This window comes from Dermochelys coriacea, chromosome 7, assembly GCF_009764565.3.
Source record: "Dermochelys coriacea isolate rDerCor1 chromosome 7, rDerCor1.pri.v4, whole genome shotgun sequence".
Classification (NCBI taxonomy): domain Eukaryota; kingdom Metazoa; phylum Chordata; order Testudines; family Dermochelyidae; genus Dermochelys; species Dermochelys coriacea.
The window spans coordinates 10,168,831-10,195,325 of record NC_050074.1 but is presented as its reverse complement, the minus strand read 5'-3'; the positions used below and the strand labels follow the sequence as shown (position 1 = coordinate 10,195,325).

The following is a 26,495-nucleotide window of genomic DNA, read 5'->3' as shown; positions in this document are numbered from 1 at the left end:
AAATACATATTTCAACTTGTCTTCTTGTATTCACATTTTGAAACAAATACATTTCCAAAAAAGAAAGAAAGAAAGAAGAAAAAAACCTACTGTAAAATAAATGCACTTTGATTAAAAGTAAAGGGATTTTTTCCAAAATCAGAAAAAAGGTGTACTCTTTGTATCCAAAATATTAAAGATAAGCTAATATTCACTTCAAGTTTTAATTATATATTTATCTACATATTGGTTAAACCTTTTTTCAGTTCTAAAGGCAAAATTCCCCTCTGCAGTCTGCACTATGGACCTTTATGGTATTCTCTGTGTGGTGAACAAGACAAGAGTATGCACTGGAGATGCGCATGGCTGATAACAAATCTGCAGCAAGGATCAGAGACCAGAATTTTGCCCTAAAACTGTAAACTTTGCCAGAAATACTTGAATTATGGCAGTTTGTGGAAGAAAACAAAAAGAGAGAAGGCATTTTGATCTAACTTGTTTGAGCTGAAGAGAGCAGCTGTTTGCCTCATGTGTTTAAATCTCTAGAGCTAATATTGAAGTTTCAGGGCAACAAGTGCAACATTGAAGAATGAGTAGAAACTAATACTAGTGAAACAATTGGAAATGCCATTTTGAAAGTGGCTTTGGAACTTGACAGTTTTATGACTCTGTAGTCAGGTTGGCAAAATATTTCATACGATGTGTATATGGAGAAAACAGTTACACTGCTGAAATGTTTTTACGTTCATAATTCATGTAATCTGCCTTTTATAAATTACTAATCTATGTAAGGTGTGATATAAATATAGAAAATTTAAGAAGACTGATGGCACAGTAAAGAAAGATACTTTGTGTCAGGATGAAGTTCGACAAAACAGAGAAACTGGAATAGATTATTAAATAAGCTTTGAGAGAGGATGGAAAAGGTACCTAGCTTTCACATTCTGAGAGGAATTGGTTTACTCGATTATATGCAACTGTATCACACTCAGGAAAGTAGAAGACAAATGAAAGCAAAACAAAATTTAATTGAGCTATTATTTTGCAGACTTTGGCTTGGTTTCAGACAGCCTAATCAAATTGTGCTTTGCTCAAATAACTAATGTTAAATGCAGTCTACCAACAGATGTTTAAACAGAGACTAATTGGAAAATCTACATCCTGGGCTTAGTAAGTCTAGTTGAAAAAGTTTTTTAAATTATATTCTGAAGTGAAGTAATATAATGTGATAGAAGTCCCAGGAAGCATATGGGTCTTCAGAGAGCTGTGTGGAACTGTGTCCAATTAGTGTGAACAGTCAAATGTGTCCACACTGGACAGTGGAGGTCATAGCTTTGTGCTGTTCGCCACCCACAGAAATCTCCTTTATCATGTTACATCTCTGGAGTCATGTTGCAGTACCATAGATCATGCCATATGCCAATGTGTGCAGTGTAAGTAATGCAGTGGAACACACTGATTGATGATATTTAAAGTGATACCATCACGATTGTTAGATCTCAGCACTGACCTTCCTTGCCAATTCTGTCACTTAGCAGGCTTTTTTAAAACCATATGATTCAAATAATGTGCTGCTCTATTTAAGTTATTAATCTAGGTGGCACAACCTGGCATTGAGCATGTCTGATGTATCTTCATTGCCATTTGGATTTCCTCAATAAGATACGGCGCAACACAGAGTTAAACAGCGTGGGCCAAATTCATCCCAGCTGTAAGCGGTGACCCATCAAGTGAGCATTGTGATGTCAGTAGAGTTCCACCTGGGATGAATTTAGCTTCCTAGACCTGATGTTTCTCTTGCATCAGTTTTAAAGTAGTGTAACTCCTTGGCTTCTAATGGGGTGTTGTTTGATTCACACCAGAGTAACAGAATCAGGCCCCCTGCATGATTAATTGGCAGGTTGCATATTTTTTACATACTTTTGTGCACTGTTGCCATCCATCACAACTTTGGGCTAAATTATTATTCATTAATTGGAGGTTATTAAGAATGGGTTGGACAAATGCCTGTCAGGGATTGTCTGTACTTGGTCCTGCCTCAGTGCAATGGGCTGGACTAGGTGATCTCTTGAGGTCCCTTCCAGCCCTACATTTATATGATTCTGTTTATATTACAGTAGCACCCAGAAGCCCCCAAATGAAATGACACTCCATTGTGCTAGGCACTGTATGTACAGATAGGAAGAGAGAGTCCCTGTCAAGAAAAGCTTGCAATATAGACAAAACAGACAAAGGAAGGATTAGTATCCCCATTTTAAATACGAGAAACTGAGGCACAAAGAGTTTGTGATTTGTTCAAGGTCACACAGAGAATCTGTAGCAGAGCTAGATATTAAACCAAGATCTCCCAAGTCCCGGTCCAGGCATTTCACCAAAAGGCCACCCTTTTTGATATTTTACCAGCAAAATTGTGCAACTAACCTGCTTACATTTTTCATAACTGCATATGCAAATTGCCTGATTTCATACATAAAATGTCTCATCATTTGTGCACACAATTACCCAATCTGCACAGAAGCATGGTAATTGCATACTGAAATGAGACACACAGTTGCTCACCAAAAGTACATGACAACATGGCCTCTTACTTTTATTCCTTCTCTCCTTCATTGTGTGTTGAGTTACTGTCTGATCTCAGTAGCTCACCAGAGATAGCAAGGGAAAGTGTCTCCTTACAGTAACAGCGGCTGCCAGATTGAACAGTTTGATGTCCTTCTTGGTGGAAGGATGTTCAGGATTGTGCCTTTGTGAGGAAGAAATCCTACTTTCCAAAGAATTTCTGCCATTTGAAAACTTCATTGTCATTGATGGATCGTTAGCTCTACAGGCTTGTGTGCCAGACCTATTTACACTGTGTGAAACTTGAGAGAAATGGTCTGGTATTTGGATGAAAGAAGAGATTTGAGTAAATTCAGAAACTGGCCTTTTGGCCCACGTTAATCTTTTTCAGCTGGGACCAGAATTTATATTGTGGAAGGTCTAATACCTTGACAATGTCCTTGCCCTCACACTATTTCCAGCCCAGGGACTTAAACATCATGGAGAAAATCATGACATAGATTTCTAGATGGATCAAACCAAAGTTGGAAATCTTGCAAGAAACCCTTCTCTCTCACGTTCTCCAGCCTAACTTTTAACTAGGAGTGATTGTAAAACAAGGTGCCAAAAATTGTGAACATTTATGCAATTTTCCATCTTTCATTGGAAAAGAAACGCTCAATGAAATTTTTCTGACCAACTCTAGTAGTTCAGATAAGCATCCATAGCAAACCTGTTGAGATTTGTCCATCACTAGCTAGCATAGCTGAATCCACTTTCCTACTTCAGTAATTTGAATCCTGTTGTTTACCCTTGCAAAAATGTAATTTTTGAAGACCTTTTTTTTTGACTACATGCTATTACTGCGGCAAGTTTGACTGTTAAATGATGATGCTCCCTAACTCTTAATATGATGTGCGTTCTCTCAGGGCAATGTTCTTTTTAGGTAGCACTGGCTGTGTTTCATCTTAATACCCACCATCTAACAGAGAATAGCCAATCTGAATGTTTTTAAATATAATTTACCAATTGGAGTCCCACAAAAGGCAGATTATATTTTATGGTTTATGAACAGCAGGGCAGATATCTCGGAAAAACTGTAGACAGCAGTCATTTTGAGAATGTGCACAAATGACTTTGAAAATAAATATTTCGCTACCTACACAGCTGTTTTCACATTCCTGGGATCACAATACCATTTGTGTGATGCTTACACCTGATTATATAGAATATAATAATGCTCAAATGAAGAAAATTTTACTTAAAATCAAAGGCAGAATTAATGCCCTCTGTGAAAATCTATATTACTGACTGGGGTGTTGGCATTAGAAATGGACAAATCAGTTCAGGAAAAAATAAAATCAGCTTGAACATTCATTCACCCTCTGATCCAAACCTGAACATAAACATTTAATCCTGTAATAGTAATTAATATGTTTCTGCAGCACCTGTCGTCCAGGGATGTCATATGCTTTACACACAATAACTACCTAAGCTTCCAAAGATCCCCGAAAGTTAGATTAGAAGTCTCTTGGGCTTTACCTGCCAGGGAAATGCATCCACCTCTAGGGAGAAGCACAGCCGCTGTTTAACACTTCACAACAGTTTAGGATAGGTAGTGAAGAATACTGTATCTGTTTCAGACTGTGAGGGAAACACAGGTTGCAGGGGTACTGTCTGCAATCTGGTACAGCACACAGGTGAGGAGCCAGTTGTGACAAGTCTTTGTTTTTTTCCCCTTTTTACATGGGTGAAGGAAAATGTGATTTGCTGGTTGAAAGGGAATTTTCAGAACTTTTTGGAGGCCCTATTTCTACCTGCCCTTCTCCACCCTTCCCCTGGTTGATTTAGTTTAACTAGTTATTTAGGAAAAGCTGCAACCAATTTGACTGCAGTTTCTTTGCATCCTGGCAGTTGGCAATATACCACACATCAGGTAAGTGGGCATGGATATCATAGTGTTAGATTGGTTCAGTTGTGGCCCCATTCCTTGTAAAGATCATGGCTGTGATGCATTCTCTGCTGGCACCCGTCTAAATGGGAAAGTTTTGTGCTGCGTACTCTGGGGAATTCCTGGGAACTTGGCTGTCAAAGCTGCTAAACAGCACCAAAGGAGGGCTTGGGCAGAAGCTGAAAGTCTGCACACAAAGTGGAGGTTTGCTGTGGTTAGTTTAATAATATTCTGTGAAGTGAGCTGCTGTAAGATGTGAATTCCAGAAGTGAAGAGAATCTGGGGAACGGTTAGGGAGGTTCTAGAGAGAAAGAAAGGAACCTCAAGCAATCCAGATTTTGCAGAGCTTAACTGAATTGTAATTACTGAAATGCAGCATTTAATTGTACACTCAGCAGTTCTTTCCGTTTTTGTCCTTTTATTATGGGAAAGGTACTTTGAAGGAAAGTGTGAACTGCATGAGAGAAGATGCAAAGGGAACAAAGAAAATCTCCTAAAGTAAAACATGTCAGTGCAAGAGCCAGTCAAATAAAAGTTGGCAAGTCAAAGAACCTGCATTGATTTTAGTTTTAACTGTATGTTTATTCAAATACTGAGAATACAGATTAACTTACTTTGCTCAATATTTATCATTATTTTACTTGCCTTGGAATGGAAACAATAAGCACTTTGTTGATTGGGTTGAAAAGTTGCCCCATTTTACTCTGGCTTCTACAGCCTATCCCTGTATCAAAAGATACAAAACTATTTATTTTAACTTCTGACTTCTGACCCTCCTTCAGGGATCATTCTGATGACACTTATAGCAACATTTGAGGGACTTTTCCAAGTGGTGGAAGCTCATAGCAGTGCCTTACGAGATTGAAACCTAATCTTCCTTGATAGTAATAAAACTTGCAGAATAAATATTTAAAAGAGAAAGGGGGGAGGGAAATCAGATAAAGTAACTAATCAGAAAAGCTTACAGTTTCACTGCAAGAGGAGAAAAAGAGCAAGTGGGAAAGGGCAAATGACAGTAGCTCTGATTCTTCTCCCAATATCTGATCAGAAGAGTACCGAAGGATGAGTTTTTTACCTCTTCTGTGTCAGTGACACTAACCCCCCTACTATAATAAACAAAGGAGCAAGGCGAATCAGTGGAGTTATACTTCTTTGCAAGGTGACTCTAGTGGCGTTAGCCTTGTTTAGAAACAACAAAACATGAGGCTGGCAGTAAGAAAGGCCTCAAAGTCCTGTGGGGACACTCTTGCAAGCTGCAGAGTTTGTGTATTTCTTGCAGATCACTGAGGAATTGTGTGTTTGGGGGGAGGGGGGTTGTTTTTGTATAAGATCATTAATGTCTTTTGCATTCAGGATATGATTAAAATGATTTAACTCACTTTATCCATCATAGACCGTATAAGAGAGAGCAGTTATACAACATAAAAATAAGCAGCTGGGTATCTCCATAGGCGTGTTTTGAAGGCACTTTAGCTTGTTGCTTGGAAAGTGGATTCACTTTGAATTGTTCGCTTCGTTGTGTCTACAGAGGAGAAAAGAACTCTTGTCTGCTGGGAGAACCCTGTGGTGGATGTGTTGTACCAACGGTGGCAACTGCAAATGTGTTTTGTTGTTTGGTTTCAATTCCAAATGAGCGGGCAGAACTCTTGTAAAAACAAAAAAACAAACAAAAAAACCCACTTCTCACTCTGTAACTTTGGTTTTGTTTTCAAAAAGCTTTTAACAACCAGTGCAGCAGCCAAGCAGCCGTATTCCCCTGGAGGAGGGTCGTATAATAATTATGGAGGGCGGTTGTTTTTTTTCCATTACTGGTTGATTTCTCTTGGCACCTGTAGGACGCTTGTTCTTTCACTTCTGTATTTATCCACTTAGGCCCTTTGTTTGAAAATACAATGCAAGTTACTTTCATAACATGCCTCTCAACTTAGAGCAGTTATGGCAACAGAAAAGTTGCAAACGGGACAAGGTTAGGATGGGAGTGTACCTGAGGACAGGACATAGAGGGTAGATAATTGTAAGTGCTGTTGTCAGAAACTGGTTGACAGCTGACTGGCTGAAGGCAATTTAGCAGCAGACTGGGGAATCAGCAGTTAAGTATCGGGAGTCTGGCAGAGTGTTCCAGATAGCGACAGTGGGTAAATCTAGCAACAGTATTTAGGTGTTACTGGGCAACAAAGATCTGAGATTGGGCAGAAGAGAGGAGGAAGTGAGGCAGCTGAGAGGAGGCCAGAATTATGTCACAAAGCAAGTGGATACCCAGAATCTGGCATCTCTGGGTGCTATCTTCAAAGTCTGTTACTCCTTAGTTCTTACTACCTCTACCTCTGCTATTTTAAAAGGACACCATCAACTTGAAATCTAGCCAGTTTAAAAGTGGTGTCAGGTGTTACGTTTGAGTCCTTCTGACAATTTTTGTTGTGTTTAAATCACATTTTCCTACATAATGAACTGTTTCTCTTTCCCCTGTTGCTGTGTGGAAAGACAACTGGGACACAAACAAACAGCAGGGGAAATGATCTGACTATACAGGAGGAACAAAGTGCTGACAAATACCCACAGTAAACAAATGGGGACAGAAAAAAATTGAAATAAAATATTTTCCTTCTAATCGCCTGCCTTCAGTAAATAGTTATTATTTGTAACTATAGAATACAGTGAAAACTTGACAGTGGTGTGTGGGTTTTTTTGTCCCCTGAATTTCTTCTCACTGATGTACTATGTAGGGATCTTAATCCTACTGGGTATGTCTATACTGCACATTAAGCCTGGGCTCTGACTCTGGTTTGAGTCCAAACTGTCTTCTGTCCATACACAAATCAGGCTGACATGGGTCAGCAATCACTCCGGACTCGGGTCCTAGGATCCTGCTGCAGGGGTGGGCCAAACCCAAGTCCTGCCATGATTCAGTTCAAGCCCTGTCATTTTGCAGGTGGTCACAGGTCAAATCACAGACTTGAGTCTGCAGGTCTGCGTAGTTCCATATGGATGTATTAGCATGGCTGTGAGATGTGGATCCAGCAACTGTAAGCACAAGTTTACAATGCAGTGTTGGGGTTTCAAGCACAGGCTTGGAAACACCGAGTCCCCAAGCCTAGGTCCCACAGACTTGGGTTTACAGTACATTATAGACATACCCACTACATCTTAGTTCCTACATTCGCGGCATGCAACACTCATCAGTCCTTCCAAAAGCCCCTGAAGAATTGTTTAAACATTACAGCTAATGTAATGGCAGATGCAATTCTGTTAATAGAAATATGGTATTTATTAATAACACTTTTTCATGAGAATTGTTATTTCACCTACAAATCTAGCTGTCTCTTTTTTTTCTTTTTCTTTTTAATGCCTCTTTATTGACTAGGAGGTTAAACATTGTAACTCTCATATGCAAATTTTTAAAAAATCACTAACTTTGTATTATTAGTGCAGGCTTATGAACCAGATTGTACTACATAGTCACACTGCTGTGCCTTCTCCAGGGAGGTATGGAAAGATCTATTTGTACAAAGTAGGTGTTTTCATTTGTGTAATTGGAGTTGACTTTAGCACATTATTACTGATAAACGAATTACACGTAATTCATAGAAAGTGATAGTAATTTTGCTTAGACACTTTTTTTCTGAAATAGATTTATATATGCAGCATGTTGTCAAAACGACATAAGGTAGCTTTAAAAACAATAACAACAACAAAAAACCACTCGTCAGAATTTCCCCACATACAAGTTTTGGTTGCTAAAACAGCAATACCTCTTCCTTCTTTATGCTTAAATCAGTAACTTTTACAATTTAAATAGTATCCTGTTTTGACAAACTGCAAAACCACAAGTCTCAAAGAGAAATACATGAAGCCTGTGTCAATAGATGCTGGCATCTCTCAACAGGAAGCTTTGGGGTGACACGTTGTCAGTATCTGATGCAGTAACAAGGAATGCTTAACCTTTTTCGTTAGATCTGGAAAATGGTAAGAATGGCTCTGATGCTTCTCATGCATGTTTGCACTGATAGAAGTACATTGCATAAGAGGTTTCTTCACAAAGAAAGTCTTTGTTCCTTCCATTTTTGCTCATTAGGACAGTGTTCTGTATCTCTGTAACCATATTTCCACAGCTAAAACTGCCATTCCCCCATAGAGGCTGTGTAATGTAGAAGTGCCTGCAGCCATACTATCACTGCAGGCTGTAATCTCATCAGATCTCTGTAAAGGCAAGTGGCACTGGTCCCTACTTAGATGGGCGACCTCCAATAAAAGCCCAGGGTACTACAGGGAGCTGTATTGGTAATTCAATATGAATCACTTTTCCCCATGAGGGAATTCTGAACCAGTGACCCAGGATCAAGTTAGAAGCCACTGTGCAGCTGGCGTTGCTGTCTTTTCAAAAAAGAAAAGGAGTACTTGTGGCACCTTAGAGACTAACAAATTTATTTGAGCATAAGCTACAGCTACACTTCATCAGGTGCCACAAGTACTCCTTTTCTTTTTGTGAATACAGACTAACACGGCTGCTACTCTGAAACCTGTTGTTTCAAAGTAGAAGTAAAACTGAGTATTGGCCACTTGTCATGTAAGATCCCTGGATATTTTTGAGTAGCCCAAGCACTTGGCCAAATTCCATGTGGAAAGTTACACATTCTGCCTACCTAAATTTCCCCTCCAAATTCAGTTGGATAAACTATTCTTCTTCATCTCTCCATTATTGTGTAGTATTGCTGTGCAATATTAAACAGATGTTCTGCTCAATGCTAGAGATGGTTTCTTTGCAGCGATAAAGTATAAACAGGTTATATTAAAAAAAAAAGTTGAAAAACTTTGTAGAAAGAGGTAAATGTGCTGGTTCTGGATTAAAGACATTGTTGAAATGTAAGTCATTATCATTAAGATAAGTGCAGATTCACAGCCCAGTGAAAATGAGCAAGTGAGTGAAAGTGGGGGAGAGCGAGCAATGGAGGGAGGGGGGATGAGGTGAGCGGGGAGTATGGGGTGGGACAAAGGTGTTCAGTTTTCTGCAATCAGAAAGTTGGCAACCCTTACAACATACTCCCTTAGAGGGTATATCTGTACTGTAAAGGAAAATCCGGGGCACTAAGTCTCAGCCGAAATCAGTTGACTCAGGCTTGCAGGGCTAAACTTTAGCAGTGTAGATGTTCTCGCTTGGGCTGGAGCCCATGCTTAGAGATCTTTCCCCCTCGCCAGGTTTTAGACCCTGAGCTTCAAAGCCCAAGCGGGAACGTCTACACTGCTATTTTTAACCACACAGGCCAGCTTCCCTGACCAGAGTCAATTGATATGGGCCTGGAGAATTGGTGCCATGGGTTTTTCCATGCAATGTTGACATACCCATAAGCTCCTTGACAGTCCTACTTTGTCCCCAGGTCACTGTAGAGCCCCGCAGTTCTCCATATTCTCCAGGGAACCCACTTGCTTTCTCTGTAGTCCTATAGAGCCTTTCTCACTCATCCTGCCCCCTCCTGCTCTTGGCTCCCCACAGTTTTGTCGCCTCTTCCCTCTTTGATACATATAGCTTCCTCATTTCTTCTGCCATTCACCTCTGCTTCAGAGCCTGTTGCTAAACAACAATCAAAAAAAACAGAATTGACCATCTTAATGCACATGGTATGCTTGTATTCCTCAATTATAAAATAATGTTGTTTTAGTAAAACTTTAATTATATTTTATAAAAGATTTTAAAAATTTCCAAAGTTCCCAAGTGATTTAGGAGCCTATGGCCTCAACTACACACAAGATGTACAGCTTTACTTAAACTGGTATAAGAAAAGCAGTATAACCTTCCCTCTGCCTCTCCCCCTCACCGAGGCCATTTTGACAAGTAATAGGCACTCAGAAGCCTAAGTAATAGGGACTTAGGTTCCTAAAACGTAGCCACTTTTGAAAATGTTACCTTTTATTATTGTTGTGTTTTCCTGCTGGGTGAGTTTAGTTGTTGTGGTTATTCTCTAAGGACCATTGGACGTGTATGTGCCCAAACCCAGTAGCAGCCTTGGAATATTTGTAGCACTGTGAGCTGTGTGTATAAGATTCAATCTGGTTTACAGGGTAAATCGTTTTCAATTTTGTGTCAACTTTTTGTTCAAAAGTGTCCTTTCCACAGACACTCCCACCCATTTCCTTCCTTCTTTCCTTGTTTTACACTTACTTCAATCAGTGCTCTGCCTTGTGGCATCCTTCCCTTGTCCAGGAAGGCTTTGGTAAAGCTCTCTTTGACTGGCCACAGGACTCACTGCACAGCAGAATGAAGCCATCCCTGCTACCAGGAACTGAGCAAATTACCTTTGCAATATTCCTAGTCGGAGCTGATGAATGAGACCTGACAAGGAATTGAATGGATTTGCTCTCAGGGTATCATAGAGCACCAAACACTAAGCCACTGGGTCAGGCCATGAACTGGTATTTCTTTAAGGCTTTTTAAGGATTATGCAGAAGTACTGTCTTTGTCTGGTATTTGGGTTCACCAATTGGTGTGCAGCTCGTTTGAGAGACTCATTCTGCAACTTTTCTTAAATTTCTTTAATATTTGAATGAGGTGTACATTGTTGTGAGGCTGCCATATTAAATGCATTATCATTAATTGTATTTCAATACCTGCTGCTGAGGTTACCACAAAGTTTTCAGGAAGATACATTCTTCTCCTTTTTACTGTTTTTGAAAGTGGCATTGATGACCTGGTCAGGCTACTTTGATATCGCTCCTTATGAACTGGAGCTTTCCAAATGAAAGGGTTCCCTGGTAAAAGAAGCAGTACTGATCATAGTTTTTGCTTTGATAAAATCCTCAATACACTAAGAAGATGGTAGAGTCCGGAGAGCTGGTGGCTCAGGAGATTCAGGAAGGGGGATAGCTTATTCTTCACCTCTGTTTAATGAAGCTGTATCCAGCCCAGGTTGGAGTTAGAGGCTCTGTGTAAAATGAGTTTTGTGGTATCAGTCTAGGCAGGTTTTCAAAAAGCCTAGAGGATTTGGACTCTGAACAGATTTGCAGATGCCAAAGCCAGAAGGGACCATTGTGATCCAAGTCTGACCTCATATAACACATGCCCTAGAACTTCCTTGGAATAATTCCTAGAGCATTTCTCTTGGCACCTTTTGAGAATCCCATCCATCATTCTTAGCGGATACATGTCCACATCAATACATTTAGCATTGATTAACATCCAGGCTCATTATGTTACTAGAGAAGCCATTAACTGCTTGGGCACCCCTAGAGATGGGACTTTCCAAGTCAGGAGCAAAGTGGGTATGGAGAAGTTGATACCTCTGCTCTATCTATTCTGCAGCCAAATGAAGGACTTCACTCGGAAGTGTCTTTTGGGCCTAATCCTATGCTACTGAAGTGAGTAGCAAAGCTCCCAAAGCCAGTGATGCAAGATCATGTCCCTAATAAGCACTAAATTCAACTTAATTTAAAACTAATGATAATGCTACATCAAAGCTAACTTAGTCATAGAGCCAGCCACACTGGTATCCTTCATATCTTTTGGAATCTCAAATACTTTCTAAGAAAGTTGAAAATAACACTTCCGTATCAATTTTTTTCTTTCATAGCTCAAATTTAGCGCCTGCTCCTGCAAACACTTAAGCATATGATTAAAGTTACTCATGTGCTCAAGTTGTTTCAGAATTGGGCCTTTGTTATTCTTTCTTAAGAAAGAATTGGGCCTTTGTTTTTCTTTTCTAAAGAAGCTTCAAATCCCTTTCATGCACCTGCATCAGTAATAATAATAGTAGTTAATAATTAGCCATAGCACTCTTCACCTTCAAAGCAATTTCAGGCATTAAATCTGTGAAGCTCTAGCTGACAATATTGCAGTGTTGACTTGTTACCTCACTGATGTTGCAGAGAGAACGAAACCTACTTTTTTTTATGTAGGCCAAAACAGTCAGTTTTTTTAAAGTACAAAATGGGCAAAAATAAAATTCATTCCTAGGCTGGCACTTTGCCAAATTTCAGCACAGAGCCAATTTTTAAAGCTGACTAATAAACACCTGGAAAGTTCTGGTTTATAATGGCAGTGCTGAAAAGCCATTAAATGAGTGGCTCCACTACAGTACAGGAAAGCCCGCTTAAAATGCTGAGAAACCTGTTAAACTTGGACCTTTGTCTCAGTGAACATGGGCTTTGCCTTTGAAACTTAGAGAGTCAAACTGAGCTTGTATGGATTGGTATGGCACATCATTAGAGGTTTTCTTGTTCCTAACATAAAGTCCATGTGGCTAATTTCAAAGTGTGTCGTTGGATGGGCTCAGAGCTCAGGTATTTGTTCCTGTGGAAAGTAGCCATCTCCTGCCAGAATCTCTCCAACTTTGGGAACATCTCTAGTTACCTTGCTGAATCACCTTCTGAAACTCCCCCACTCGTAAGCTGTTCCTCACAGAATGAGGATCCAACCAGAGGGGGCATAGAACTGACCACAAGAACCAGTGTGGGCATTTCCCAGGGGCATGGATTGGAGGGTGGGAACAGTGAGGACAGTTAGGTATGGAGACAGAGAACAAGAAGGGAAGAGGAGACAACTTAAGAGAATCTTAAGAGAAGATGAGGCATTTGAAATGGGGAAAGTTTGGGGGATGGTGTGAGGGGATAAGAGCGGAGGGTAGGGTAGATAGAGCTTGGGTTCCAGGCAAGTGTAGCAGCGCTTGAAGTGGAAAAGAGAGGAAGATGGGTTTGCAGGAAGAGGTAAGAAAGAGCTTGGGAGCAGGGGGAGGAAGATATTGAAAGAAAGGAGATGGGGAGAGGATTTCAGATGACAAAAGAGAGATGCAGCAGAATGGACGGATGGAGCTAGAAGGGATGGAGGGGCTAGAAGGAAGAAGGAGCAAAGGGACAGATCTTGTTAGTAGGTGACAAAGCTGAAGGAATAAGGGGTACAGCATTTGGGACAGAAAGGAGAAGTGAAAGGACCAGGGGAAGGAGATCGCAAAGTAAGTGGGGAGAAAGTGCTGGCAGTAGAAGCAGGCACAGTTCCAGAGGACAACCCCGCCACACGTTATTTTCCCGTATCAACCCCTGTTGAGCCCGACAAGCAGAGCAGCAGGAAACCCCTAAAGAGTCTGCTCGACTCATTTTTTCCCCCAGGGTTTGACGGCTGATTTCTGTAGATTTTGGAGGAAATGGGGGTAGCTCCACTTCCTTGTGTCTGTGACCTCTCACTAGTGCACTAGTTTGTCAGTTTAGCTCACCACCTTGCTTGTATGCAGATTTCACTTTCCAGATAAGCATCCGGTGTGCAGATGTTTGAAACCATAGCTGGGAATTGAAAGTTGTACATTCCCAAGGTAACAAACAAGTCTGTAACTAACCCAGCTCTTTCACTCCATTCCTGTTTAGATTTTGCATCAAGATGGGGAGGCTGTGAAATAGACCAATAAGTACAGCACAGTAAAATAGTAAATTGACCAGTTAAAGAAATCAGTAGCTGAAGGGAATAGCTATTAACGTGCCTAGCCAAGACACATAATTATGCCCTAGGAATCTTCCAAACTAATATATGTTAAAGATGTAAACTGATTAAAAGAAAGATTTTTCTGTTTAGGGAACTTTTGAGATAACAGGATTTACACTGCATTTTTACTCTTGTATTACAAGTTATAAGGAACATTTCAGCAAATCCGGTCATTTCTAGTATTACAATTTCATACAGTTTTTAGATAGTTTTTTAAAAACTTTAGCACTAATGCTCTCTCTCTATATGTTAGGAATGTTCTTTTAAAACCAGAATTCTTCCCTTCCACCAAATAGTTAATTGGATTTTAAAGTTAAAATGCCATACAGCTTTTTTTGCAAGAATAAGGGTATCAGAGCCATTGTCCTTAGCAAATTACACTTTGAGTAGTTATATTCTGCCTGCTTATCCACCCTGCAATTTCATTTGAGTACAGGATTCTTCGCTTCAGGTGTCCTGAACTATTGTATAGTGCTGCACTGTTAAGCAGCTGCTGTTTTCCACCCCAGAAATGGCTGCAATTCAGTGACAGATAGTGATTTTGTCTGTATAGAGTTTGAATAACATGCTTTTGGCTTCCTGAAGGCAAAAGTTTGAATACTTAAGTACTATTAACTTTTTATATATTGCTTTATGATCTCTCTCTCTCTCTCGATCTGTGTGTGTGTGTGTGTGTGTGTGTGTGTGTGTATGTGTGTATATATATATATATATATATATATATATATATATATATATATACGTATGTATGTTCAACTCTTCGGGCCTCGTTAGCAAAAAAAAAAAAAAAAAAAAAACAACTTTGGGCTTTCTTGTGCTATGAGTTTGACTTTATTTTGAGGGACCCTAGTGTGGTTCCATCATTTGGTCAGTCCATACATTCCCTCTCCTACCAGATCAAAATCCTGCTGCATCCTACATTCTCTGTCATATGTCTTGCATTGTGGCCAGGATTCTGGGCTGTAGATGAGAGACAGTTGGCATTAAGGAACCATAGAGGCCCAATACGTTAGGGACCAAGGGGCAAAAATGAGCATTGGCAGGACAGAGAGCCAGGAGCTCCACCTCACAGCTCCTTCCTGTCCCACTACTTCTTGCTCAAACTCACTCTGGCTTTGCCTTCTCTCTGCTGACTCAGCCGCACTGTGTGACTGAGTGTTCTTTGCAGTCTGCAGACTGCCAGCACACAGAGGGAGCAGCAGCTGCACACACAAGAGGAAAGAACTTGGCCAGCCCAGCAAAGTCTCTGACTCCCTTCTGTTGGTCAGTTGTACTGAAAGAGGAGGACCCAGCCTGGGATCATGGTACCCTTAGGTGTCCTCTTTCTTCTGACCTGGAGGGAGGAAGGATTGCAACATGTAGTAGCCAATTCAGATAGGAAATGGCCATAATTCACAAACCATGCTTGCAGACAGGAGTCCTCTTTGCTTTGATTGGGGGGCAGGGCTTCGTTTAAAAGAATGCAGATCCCGTGTATTTTTAACGCACCGCAGATTGTGATGCTGCGTTAATAAGTGCCAATATCTTGCTACAACACCACAGAATTGCAACACATATATAAGAGCACAAAAAAAAAAGTCAGTGTTGCAAAAACAATTGTAAAGTGATGGGAGTACCCTAAAGGCTCCACATTCAGAACAAAAAGAAAAGGAGTACTCGTGGCACCTTAGAGACTAACAAATTTATTAGAGCATAAGCTTTCGTGAGTTGCTGTAACTCACGAAAGCTTATGCTCTAATAAATTTGTTAGTCTCTAAGGTGCCACAAGTACTCCTTTTCTTTTTGCGAATACAGACTAACACGGCTGTTACTCTGAAACCTGACATTCAGAAAGAATCTTAAAGTTTGGATGCTTATTTGAACCTGTGGGTGCTTTCCTCATTTTCCTTCCAACCCCTATTTACTAATTCCCTCACCCTTGTAAGACACTGAAACTGCTACTACTTCTGAGGACGTAATGGATACTTGGCCAGATGAGGCTATTTCCACCTGTACCTATTCCTCTGTGCACCCTCCCATGTACTCCCACTGCTGAGCTGACACATGCAAAACAAGGATGTTAGGAGCCCAACAGAGAAGAAGAGAGATTCTCAGGAAGCTCAGCAACAGCAGGAGAACCAGTAACCCTTAGAGGTGGAGGTCTGATATTACTGGCTATTTTTTGCCTCTACTTCCAGCCTGTGCCTAGCATTAGAGGAGAAACTTGTATTCTCCCAGCCAGATTGGAACTATTGGAAATGAGTGTTTTCCATTTCTTGCGATGTTGGAGGGGTGTAACTGTGTTAGAAGGCCTTCCAGAACATGCATTGTTTTCAGCAAATAATGTCATTGGGAAGGGGGCTTCTGAGGTATCCAGGGCAATCAGGAGTGGAATTTCTGAAATGTCCTCCCAATAGTGGAAGGCCATAGAGAGGCAGTTTCATTCAGAGAAGTTTTCAAGCCATGAGTGGCAACAGTCAGTCATTTTTTGCAAAGGGCTTCCACATGTATTTCTGACTGAATTCAATCACCTTTCCTGTTAGAGGGCATACTAGGGTAATCTGCAAAGTTTAGAAGTTAGAGTGATGTGCTTCATTTTGTCATCCTGGAAGCACATTTTAAGCCCTCTACATGAAGATTTTACTACTGTGACACCTGTTAACTTTAACGGGAATGGTGAAATCCCAAGGCACTGCTTTGAAAATTCTCCCTCTTCATATAGCACCAGCAGCACTATTACAGTATAGCTTCTTTATATGCTTCTATCTAAACTTACAGTGCTTTAGCATAAACATCTATTTAGAAAATAAACTAGGCCATCATTTTTTTATTTATAAAGTTAACTGTTTTCTTCTTTAAACAGAAGATAAGATAATCTCTTCTTTAGCTCTTTTTTTTAATGTATCATTTGCATGCTGGAGGAAAACTTGAATTGCGAGTCAGCTAAATATACTGTATCATGAAACCTTAGGGACCACTGAAATGAGAACAGAGGCCCATTACTGCTAAGAAGGTGTTTTATTGAAAATATGCCGACGTGCTTTCCCAGGAGAGTGAGTAAAAGACGGCAAGATGCCCAACACTAATACAGGTTATTCTCCTAGACAGGCTAAAATATATAGTTTGGCACTCCTATGCTGTATGTGAGTGAGCTATATAATAGACTAATGTGCATTTTTACATTAAAGGTAAACCTTATTTCACTAGATATTTTCTTTTTATTTAAAACTTGCAATTTATATATTTCCATTATTGTCTAAGTACATATAATTTCTTACACTTTTTTTTTTAAGTTATTTGTTGAAAGAGGTGAAGCAGTAAGTCTCTTGAATAGAAGCAAAATTACAGTAGAGGGCAGTATATATAAAAATAAGTTTTTTCACATAAAGCTGTATTTGTATTAAGTATCAGAGGGTCGTGTTCTATATCAAAGTGCAAAGCCTCTGGCATTAGGGAAGGTAAAACTTACATTGTGTGCCTTTAAAATCATTTACACTGAGTCTTCATTGGAGCTGGCCTTATTCAAAGGGGTCCAGAACTTCAGCCGTTTCTGCTTAATAAATCATTTTAAAAATATTATTGAAGTTTATTTTTTTTATTCTGGTAACCTTAATGTAATGACAAGATGCCTGTTTTTCCTTCCCGGTGTCATAGGTGGTTGACGTTCATAGTAGATTATTTTTTGTATAAAGTGGTCACCCTTTTAAAGTGAGATTTTGCCATTTGCTACCAAATATTCGCCACACTTATTTCCTATTCTAAGGGGGACTCTCTGGTCTCTCCGGTACAACATGTGTCAACTTGAGGCAAATAATGGAGTTTTTAATGGCAACTGCTGTATTTCCTTTACTGTACGTGACATAAATGTGATCTCAGATCATTCAGGAAAGTAATAGAGAGCATTTAATGGTGATTACGTTTCAATATATTGTGTACTTTGGGGCAGAAAATAATTTACGAACTATGTCCATGCACACTTGGAACAATTTGCACACTATGCTGTAACTGATGCAAACCTGCTGGTATAAGAGTGTGCTAATAAATTTTACTTTATGGTGAAAACAAGATATTACAGTTTAGGAAGGGAAGAAGATGGCTGTTTATTAAGTCAATCAAATATGAACACAGAGTGACATTGTTGCCATTTTTATTTATTTATTTTACTTATTTTAAGGATGGTAGGGGGCTGCAATTAAATAAAATTTGTTTTTACCTGGGATGTTTGATTCATTATTAATATTTTTATGTTTAAAGGGAACCATAATTTTGCTGAAATGTCTTCCATAACTCCTGCACAATCATAGTCATAACTCACCTGAATGTTGACACATCCTGCTGTGTATATATAAATTAACTAGTAACACTGTTTATAAAATGTTGCATTAAATGAAGATGTGTATGATAATTTAACACGTCATGAAGAGAAATTTAAACCATTGTACAACATTGAGAGGAGATAAAAATGTCGTCTTCAAGCCAAACTTATATGAACAATAAGGAAAAACAACGTAATTAGCTTCATATCAAAATAGGGATAGCATTGACACAAACAATATTGATACTATATTAACTACTTTAGAGCCCTGTGGATAGATAGGGTTTGGTTTGTTTTTTTTAAGAGGGACACAGTCACCTTAAAAATCATACTTCTGTCTGAAAATATTTTACCATTTAAAATTACTAAAAGTTGGGATGGGGATGTGGGGGGGAGAGTTTGCTTTGTGCATTTCACAGCACTTAGTGTAACGTCAGTTTCACTGTTTCCTGTTCAGTCTGTGATTTTTTTTTTCCACAGTTGTTTATGTAGGTCTTTCAAACAACAACTAGGAAAGTAAAAAAAAAATTTAGACTAGGAAAATGTGATTATAAAACCACAAAAACTGGCATGGGGGCCCAAGTCTTAACTCATCATTTGTTTTGTTGTTTAAACAGATTAGCTATCAAATTGGCAGAGTCTCTTCAAAATACAGTGCTACTTATAACATCATTGTTTCCACTGTAAATCTACCCAAATCACAAAGCCCCCACATCACATTGGTCAGGCTGGTGGGCTTCTCAGCACAGAGGTGAAGGATCCAGTGGGCATGGGCTTACCTCTGCTGATTGTTCCCCAGAGCTGCGCATATGGAAGAGGCAGTGTGGGGAAGCCTGCTGTACCTTTTTGATGGATAGAAGAAGTGGGGAATTAATACCACAAAATATACAACCAAAAATGCAGAGAAAAATCTAACAGGAAAAAAACCTGAATATTATTAGCAATCTTTCTTATAACTTTCCCATAAATTGTTAATACACCAATTTTTATTGTTAGATTTGTTCCTATTCGTCTGATTTTTCTTCCATCTATTAACCTATTATATGAATGATCAGCTCTGTCCCTCCTTGTGGTGCCTGGAATGGCCCAGACTAGAGCATATGACCCCATTTGCGTGGGTTAAATCTTGTACTGAGCATTAATGGCAGGCATTTTGCCCTGTATGATGTTTTCATCTTTGAATTGGTCTCTGTTAAGGCAGCATGCTGGGCCTGCTGGAGCTGGAGATTCTGCTCCATTTATACTGATGTAAGTCCTGAATAACTTCACTGAGGTCATTGGGGTTATTCCAGATTGACACCAGTGTAAACAAGAGCAGAATCTGCCCCACTGACTCTGACTTTGAGACAAAAATGGGTATCTCTGTGTGCAGAGAGCAATGGAACTCTATTCCTAAACTGTCCGTAGGGTAATGATGTAACAAAACCATTTCTTCCACTATGTTCACCTCTGCATATATGCATAATCTCCTCCTCTGGCTTGGATCTCGGAACCAGGTATTCATGCTATATTCCAATCACTGAGTTTCACCTACCATCTTGACTGCTATTTAACATGGGTCAAAAGTCATTGAGTGCAGTGCCAAATAGCCATCCAGGACTCCTCTCTTATCCCTGAGCCATCATTTCTAGCTTTCATTTCCTATTCATGTATTAAATCTCTGATTTCCATGTGCCAGTTATACTCGGTATTCAGTATTTGTGAGATCTCTCCATATCCTAGTTGATTTAAAAGGGGGAACATGCTGTTCTTCTAAGTCTTCTGCAATATTTGTTGGCTGTGTTTTCTTGTGACCCTACTGAACCACAGCTATGGTCTCTGCTGCTCTGGGAATCCTCATTCATAGCAGACCGTGACTGAGTTTGCAGGTATTATGCTTTTATATGAAGAGGTGTGAAGTGCTTTAAAAATACTCCTGGCCAGCTCCACAGCTGGTACTTAGTACTTTAAATGGCACTTTTCATCTTCAAAGCATTTTAAAAATATCAATTTTCACGACACCCCGGAGAAGCAGGTAAGTAATATTGTCCCCATTTTGCAGATGGGGAGACAGAGGAAGGGGCTAAGGCTGCTAACTTCATTTGAAGTTGGGGGGGTACTCAGCAGCTCTGAAAGTGAGTGCATTGATCTCTGAAGTGAGGCTCTGAAAATTGAGGTGCCTAAGATTGTTGGTTACTTTAAAAGTAAAAATAAAAAAGAGCCTCTATGCCTTATTGAAGGCCAGAGAGGGAGTTGGTGTCAGAGGCAAGATTATAAATTAGGAGCCCCTAGCTCACAGTCCTGTGTTTATGCCGCTAGATCGCACCTTTCATTGTTTCGTTGCGCACCTTTCTCCAAAAGGAGATGATGGTATGTGCTACAAATGAAGTGCTAGCTTCATAGACCTAGTTCTTTGCTGACGTAGCACCAGAGCAGGGATCGGCAACATTTGGCACTTGGCCCGTCAGGGTAAGCCTCCTTGTGGGCCTGGCCAGTTTGTTTACCTGCCACATCCGCAGGTTTGGCCGATCGCAGCTCCCACTGGCAGTGGCCAGCACAACCCTCGGTCCGCGCCACTTCACGCAACCCCCATTGGCCTGGAGCGGCGAACCATGGCCAGTGGGAGCTGCGATCGAACAAACTTGCGGACGTGGCAGGTAAACAAACCGGCCCGGCCCACCGGGGGCTTACCCTGGTGGGCCACTTGCCAAAGGTTGCTGATCCCTGCACCAGACAATGGACTTCTGTACCGAATTATATGGCAATGGCGAAACCGAGAACAGAACTAGGCCAGTGATCCTCCTTTGTGCAGTATGTGCCTGTGTGGGGCTGTATATGAAAATAAAAATTACAGACATGATTTAATCATGATTCATGTAATGTTATTGCCAAAAAGTTTGCATCAAGCCATACAAACTAGATCAGAGTTTTCCAAACTGTGGTTCATGGACCACTTGCTATTGGTCTTTGGAGTGCTACCAGGTCACGTGATGCTGGCTCCCTTCCTTGTTTTCCTTTAAATACCATTAAAAGAAGCTAAAAATACATGAAACGCTTTCTTAATGTTACCTTTTCATGTAAACTATTACTGTAGTTGCCAGAGGGATGTTACGTGACAATGAATGGGCAGGAGGTAACCCCGAGAGAAAATATTGAAAAATCTAACTCCTGTATTTGCAATAATCCCAAACAGTTTGTGGCAATCAACTGTACTTTGAAGTCACTGGACAGAAGGCATTCTCCTAAGTGCAGTGTGTTGTTAATTTGTCCATAACATCATCTCTAGGTGGTGTTTACTTTTAAATTCTCTATGTAGTTGTACATATTTTTTTCTCTCCATCATATGTGATATTTACAAACATCATCCATTTCCAGGCCATTTATGTGCTGACCTGTCGTTCAATTTGTGTGTGTGCCTTTAAGAAGCAGGATCTTTCTGATTCATGGAGACACTTTCTGGCAGATTTAGGGTCTTGCAAAAGATGCTCTTAGTCCCTTATTAAACATTCATAAGAGGGTGGGGTCAGATTTTTTCTGACCTGAAAAAAATCCCATTAATAAATTTGTTATATGACATGAAAACACTTTAGGGTGGAAAGCAATCCGTATCACATCCCATTTAACATCAGATCACAAGTTGTCACTAAATTGGGTCCTTTGTCTTTGCTTCTTGCAAGGTTCTTTCGCAGCATAACTAATAGGGCTGTTGTCTAATATTCATTGACTCTTGCAAATAAAATACGATTGTGAATGGGGATGTTATTAATGTGGTTTTGTTTTTAGTTACTTGCATCTAAACTAACTTTTTAAACCAATTTCATATCTCAAAACTGTGAGGATAAAAAATACTAAAAACAATGACGGACATTTTGCTTAGTATTATTGACACAGATGACGCCAGTAATTTATTATAGGTTTTTAGACCAGTAGAATAGGTTGCAGGGGCTGTTCCAATCCATAGGTTAGAGACCGCACAAAAACAAGATTTGTTTTTATATTCAAGACTAGGGCCAAAAAAGTATTTCTTTCAGCTTGAACAGGTGAGATGTCGAGAGGGATTGTTTTGAGTTACATGAAACCACTAACAAATGTACCACAGACCCAAACAGAGTGTTTCACTTCCACTGAACTCAGAAATGTTTGTTTGGCTGCCTTAAGAACAGACAGATAAAACTCCCCATTTGTGAAACACTGATCTCAATGATACAAGAGATGCATCCTTGCCTTCTGATAGATTTTAACATCTTACCATTCTAGGACTGTGATTAATTTCCCTTTGCTTTGTTTATGAAAGAAAGAGGGGAAGGTAGTCCCATTTACAGGCTAGACACCGTAACCATTTGTACAAACTTCTTATGGAGGGCTGTTTGTTGTTTTTCTGTTTTTTTCATAATCCTAACATGCATCATCTTTAGTGAACAAAACTACTCAAGCTTGGTAAAAATCATTTATGTGACAAGTTATTGTCTTTAAAAGGCTGTTTTCGAAGTGGAGGGGGGCAGTATTTTTCTCTAATGCTGTTTGGTCCTTTTGATTCCTTCCAATTTTAAAATGATTGTTATGAACTATTGTGTTAGCGGCAATTTTTTAGTGGCATCTAGTCTCTGCAAAACAGATTGCTCTTAAAGATTATAATCCTGAACAGTTTGTCAGTAAGTATGGGGGAGGGGGTTGTTGTTGTTATTATTATTTGTTAAAGAATAGTTCTTAACAGCTGTTTGATTAAGGGTAAATGTGTGCTATTTGCCATACTTTTTAGAGAGCAGACACACAGGCATAGTCAGGTCAAAGGGTTAACAGCAATTAACTGTAGTAGCTTTAGAGACAAAAGCCTTACTTCACAAAAGCATTATTTCACCTGCAGGCAGTAAAAAAGAGGAGGCCCATTGTGTAAGGGTGTTTGAACTGATTATGTTTAGAGGCTGGTTGTGATTGGTGGAGAAGGGCGTGGCTGATTGGGTAGTTTTGCATCTTGTCAGCTCAGGAGCACCCTTGCGCGTGCAATCTGTCTGTAACCTGAGGAAGCTAAAGACTATACAACAAGGCTTAATAGAGCTTCATGGCCCAGCACTCTGTTTGTGGTGGCAGCTAAATGGAGTTTGTCAGGTTTGTCAATATGATTGATTTTGTGATTTTTTTTGTATCTTCCTTGCGCACAGCGTGACTGTTTAATTTTGCATATGTAGGAATAAAGAGGCATATTGCTTTTTAAAGTTTCGTTTTCTTTTTTAATCTTTATCACCTTAAGGCAGTTGCACAGTAACTAGAATCAGCTTAGACAAAACTGTGGGGAAACGGTGTAGGGAGCTATAGTGTACAGGCCTATTTCTCAACTCTTCAAGAATATGTGAGAGCTTTAAAAATAAAAGAATGTTTATATCTCTGCAGTCTAATTTTATTTAATTTTTTTTAACTTTTATTGCTGCTTTTATGCTGTGCTTTATTTTCATCCAATGCAAGAATTTTTTGAAGCACTTGGTAAATAATTACATATAAGAGAAGGGAATTATATTTTGTTTGCTTCTTTTGTAGGTTATTACAGATGTAATAAGTAAACAAATAGAATGTTGTTGCTCTTTTCATTCTGATAGTTAGTTTGTTTCCATATCTGCCTGGACTATTTTCATCTTAGCTGACTAAATGACTGTAGTTTGCCCCCCCCCAAAAAAACAAAAAAACCCCAACCCAAACCACCACACAGATGAATAAAATACTTTGTGAGGTTTAAATGTCAGGCAGTGTGATTGCTGAATTTATTTGCGACTAAATTTGCCATGTGAAATTAAGTGAGTGAGCTTTGTTTTTGACATTGACTAGTGTTATGAACTCTAGTGAAATACATGTGTAACAGGATCTAAATGTAGCTAAATTAAGTGTCAGCCCTGCAATACAGTATTGCAGTGCAAATGAGATGATTTTTCTAGGCTGGTGGTAGTGGGGAGGGAGGGAACCCTTAGGAAGTGGGTGGTAAGTTTAGAGCAAAGTGCATATACACTCTTCCTCTTTGGAATTAACTCTTTCAGACCCTGCATGTTTTAAGGAAATACTGAACAGATCAAATTATTCCTATATTCAGAAAATGTAAAAGCAAAATAACTTTAAAATGCAATGTGTTTATTTTAATAGATGTCAGTATTCTGAAAATGACAGTTTCTTCATTTTTAACAAAAACAAGTTTGGCAGCAGGAAGTGTGAATCATTCAGTGGGTGACTAAGATCTGTTTATGAAACTAAATAGTTGGATTTATTCTAGCTGTGGTGTTGAAATGTTAACTAAATAAATTATTGAAGTTTATATCTAGTAAAATGTAAATTAAACATGCTAGTCTACCTTTTTAAAAACCAAAACAATAAATTACGTTTCATTTGGATCAAAGCTAGTTTTCATGACTAGCACTTAAGGGCCCAATCCTGGAAGCACTATGCATGTGGGTTATTACCTATGTGAGGTGTTTCGTTGAAATAAATGTATACATATGAGCACTGTGTGTGGTAGTAAGTAATTGCAGAATTGGGCCCTTAGTTATCATATTTACTATACAAAGCCTTCAGGTATCTTAAATACTTTTTGAATCCAGTTTGAAGAGGTTTCTCTATATGTTTACACCTATATGTGATCAAATATATTAATGTATGTGTATGTATAAAGTGTGTGTGTGTGTGTGTAGATGTTCTGTCTTTTTGTGAATTGTATATTTATCACAGTAGCAATGTAGGAAATTGTTGTAAAAGCACTACTTCTCTGGTGCTACTGTTAAAACTCCTTTCTTCATATCGACTGGAAACTGTTTTCAGAGGGCTTTAAATGAGCTCTGTGACTGCCTTAAAAAATGTCATTGATAAGGATGTAAAAATGAAACCCAAATCCTGACTAAACAGTGTAGCTGACTTGGCCTAGAATGTGATAGAGCTGAACTGAAAACTGATTGGTCTGACACTTTATAATCAAAGTTGATTTATTGTTCATTAGTAGTGCATTAGCCCTTTCAAGCAAGACAGTTATTTGTGTAGTAGGCTGTCAAACAAAAGACTTCTAGCACCTGTCATTTCTAAACCATGAGATAAGCAACCAGATATTAAGATAATGCAAATAGAAATATGCTTGGACAAGGTAAAGTGCCAGCAATTTTCCTTTTAAAAATAATATTCCTTTATTTACAGTGGCTAATATCAGCATCTAGATAAAGCTGAGTAAAAACTAAATGCATTCTCCTAAAATATGGATTGGTATCACAAGGATGGAGAATCATATTGGAATTCAGTATGCTTCTTTCATGATTTCAGAGCACCTCATGTGAAAAGGTATAAAACACAGGCAGGTTAATCCCTTGTTAAAAGTTGGTTATAAATGGGAAAGAAAGGAATGCCATTTATAGCCTTAATCTTTTCTTTTTTAAACTTACAATCCAGAGCAAAGGGAATTTTTGTGTTTTGTCCATCTCCCTCACCCTATTTTCAGCAATGGACAGCTGTCATAAAGTGATGTTCTAACAAGTAGGGGTTAATTTTATGAAAACTTTGATGACATCACAGTAGAGCTGTGAGAATGTCAAAAAACCACCGGCTGCCATATTCAGACAGATTTGCTCTGAAATCTCTCCCCCTCTCAAAAAGGAATGATCCCATGACATAAAACAGAAAACAACACAAGTGTCAAAAGAAAACAAAATTAGTGAACTTTTGTCTGCCACCACAGAAATGAGGATTAACTTATGTTATTCCAGAGCATGGAATGGAGACTATCTGCATGAGGATATATAATGTATTGTCTTCTGTGAATTTTCATTTGACAGGGATTTTGGAGGCTGTGATCTTAATTAAATCTCAACTGACTCAAATAATGCATCTAAAGGCATGCAGTGTTGCGTAACCTTGCTGAGTTGGTAAACCATAAATTATCAGAAAGCTTTTGATAGGAAGGGCTGTTTTGAAAATTTTTGTTTGGTATAGTTAGTGTTTTTTAAAGGTTCACTTTAATATACTTATTTACCCTGGTTTTTAAAACAGTGTAATCTTTTACTCTACAAAAAATAGATGAGCTCTATCTAGGACGTGCTCTGGATAGACATTCCAACTGTAGCTTAACTAAACATGAATATTATCAGATACAATGGAAGTGACATGAAAAATAAAATAAAAGGCCATGGCTTTCTAGACCTATGCATGGTGGTGTGAATACAGAACAACGAGCTACGTCTCAATGATCCCTATGCGCATTTTGAAAATATAACTCTCAATAACATCCTGAAATTAATATTGCAGTGTAAATAGTTATCAAACTGACCATTATCTGCCAG

General features: G+C 39.2%; 1 protein-coding gene across 50 annotated transcripts in view; it reads left to right on the top strand.

The window, feature by feature from the left end:
• FOXP1 (forkhead box P1) overlaps positions 1–26,495 on the top strand; it is a 510,145-nt gene that overhangs the window by 382,017 nt on the left and 101,633 nt on the right. For 2 of the 50 annotated variants that reach the window (XM_043519301.1, XM_043519300.1), the window contains exon 1: positions 21,983–23,304. The exons of 46 other annotated variants lie outside the window; for them this stretch is intronic. The gene's annotated coding sequence lies outside the window, so the exon portion shown is untranslated. Of the gene's footprint in view, positions 1–21,950; positions 23,305–26,495 lie in introns of those variants that run through there. 2 more of the 50 variants (XM_043519299.1, XM_038408293.2) reach the window with 2 other exon arrangements.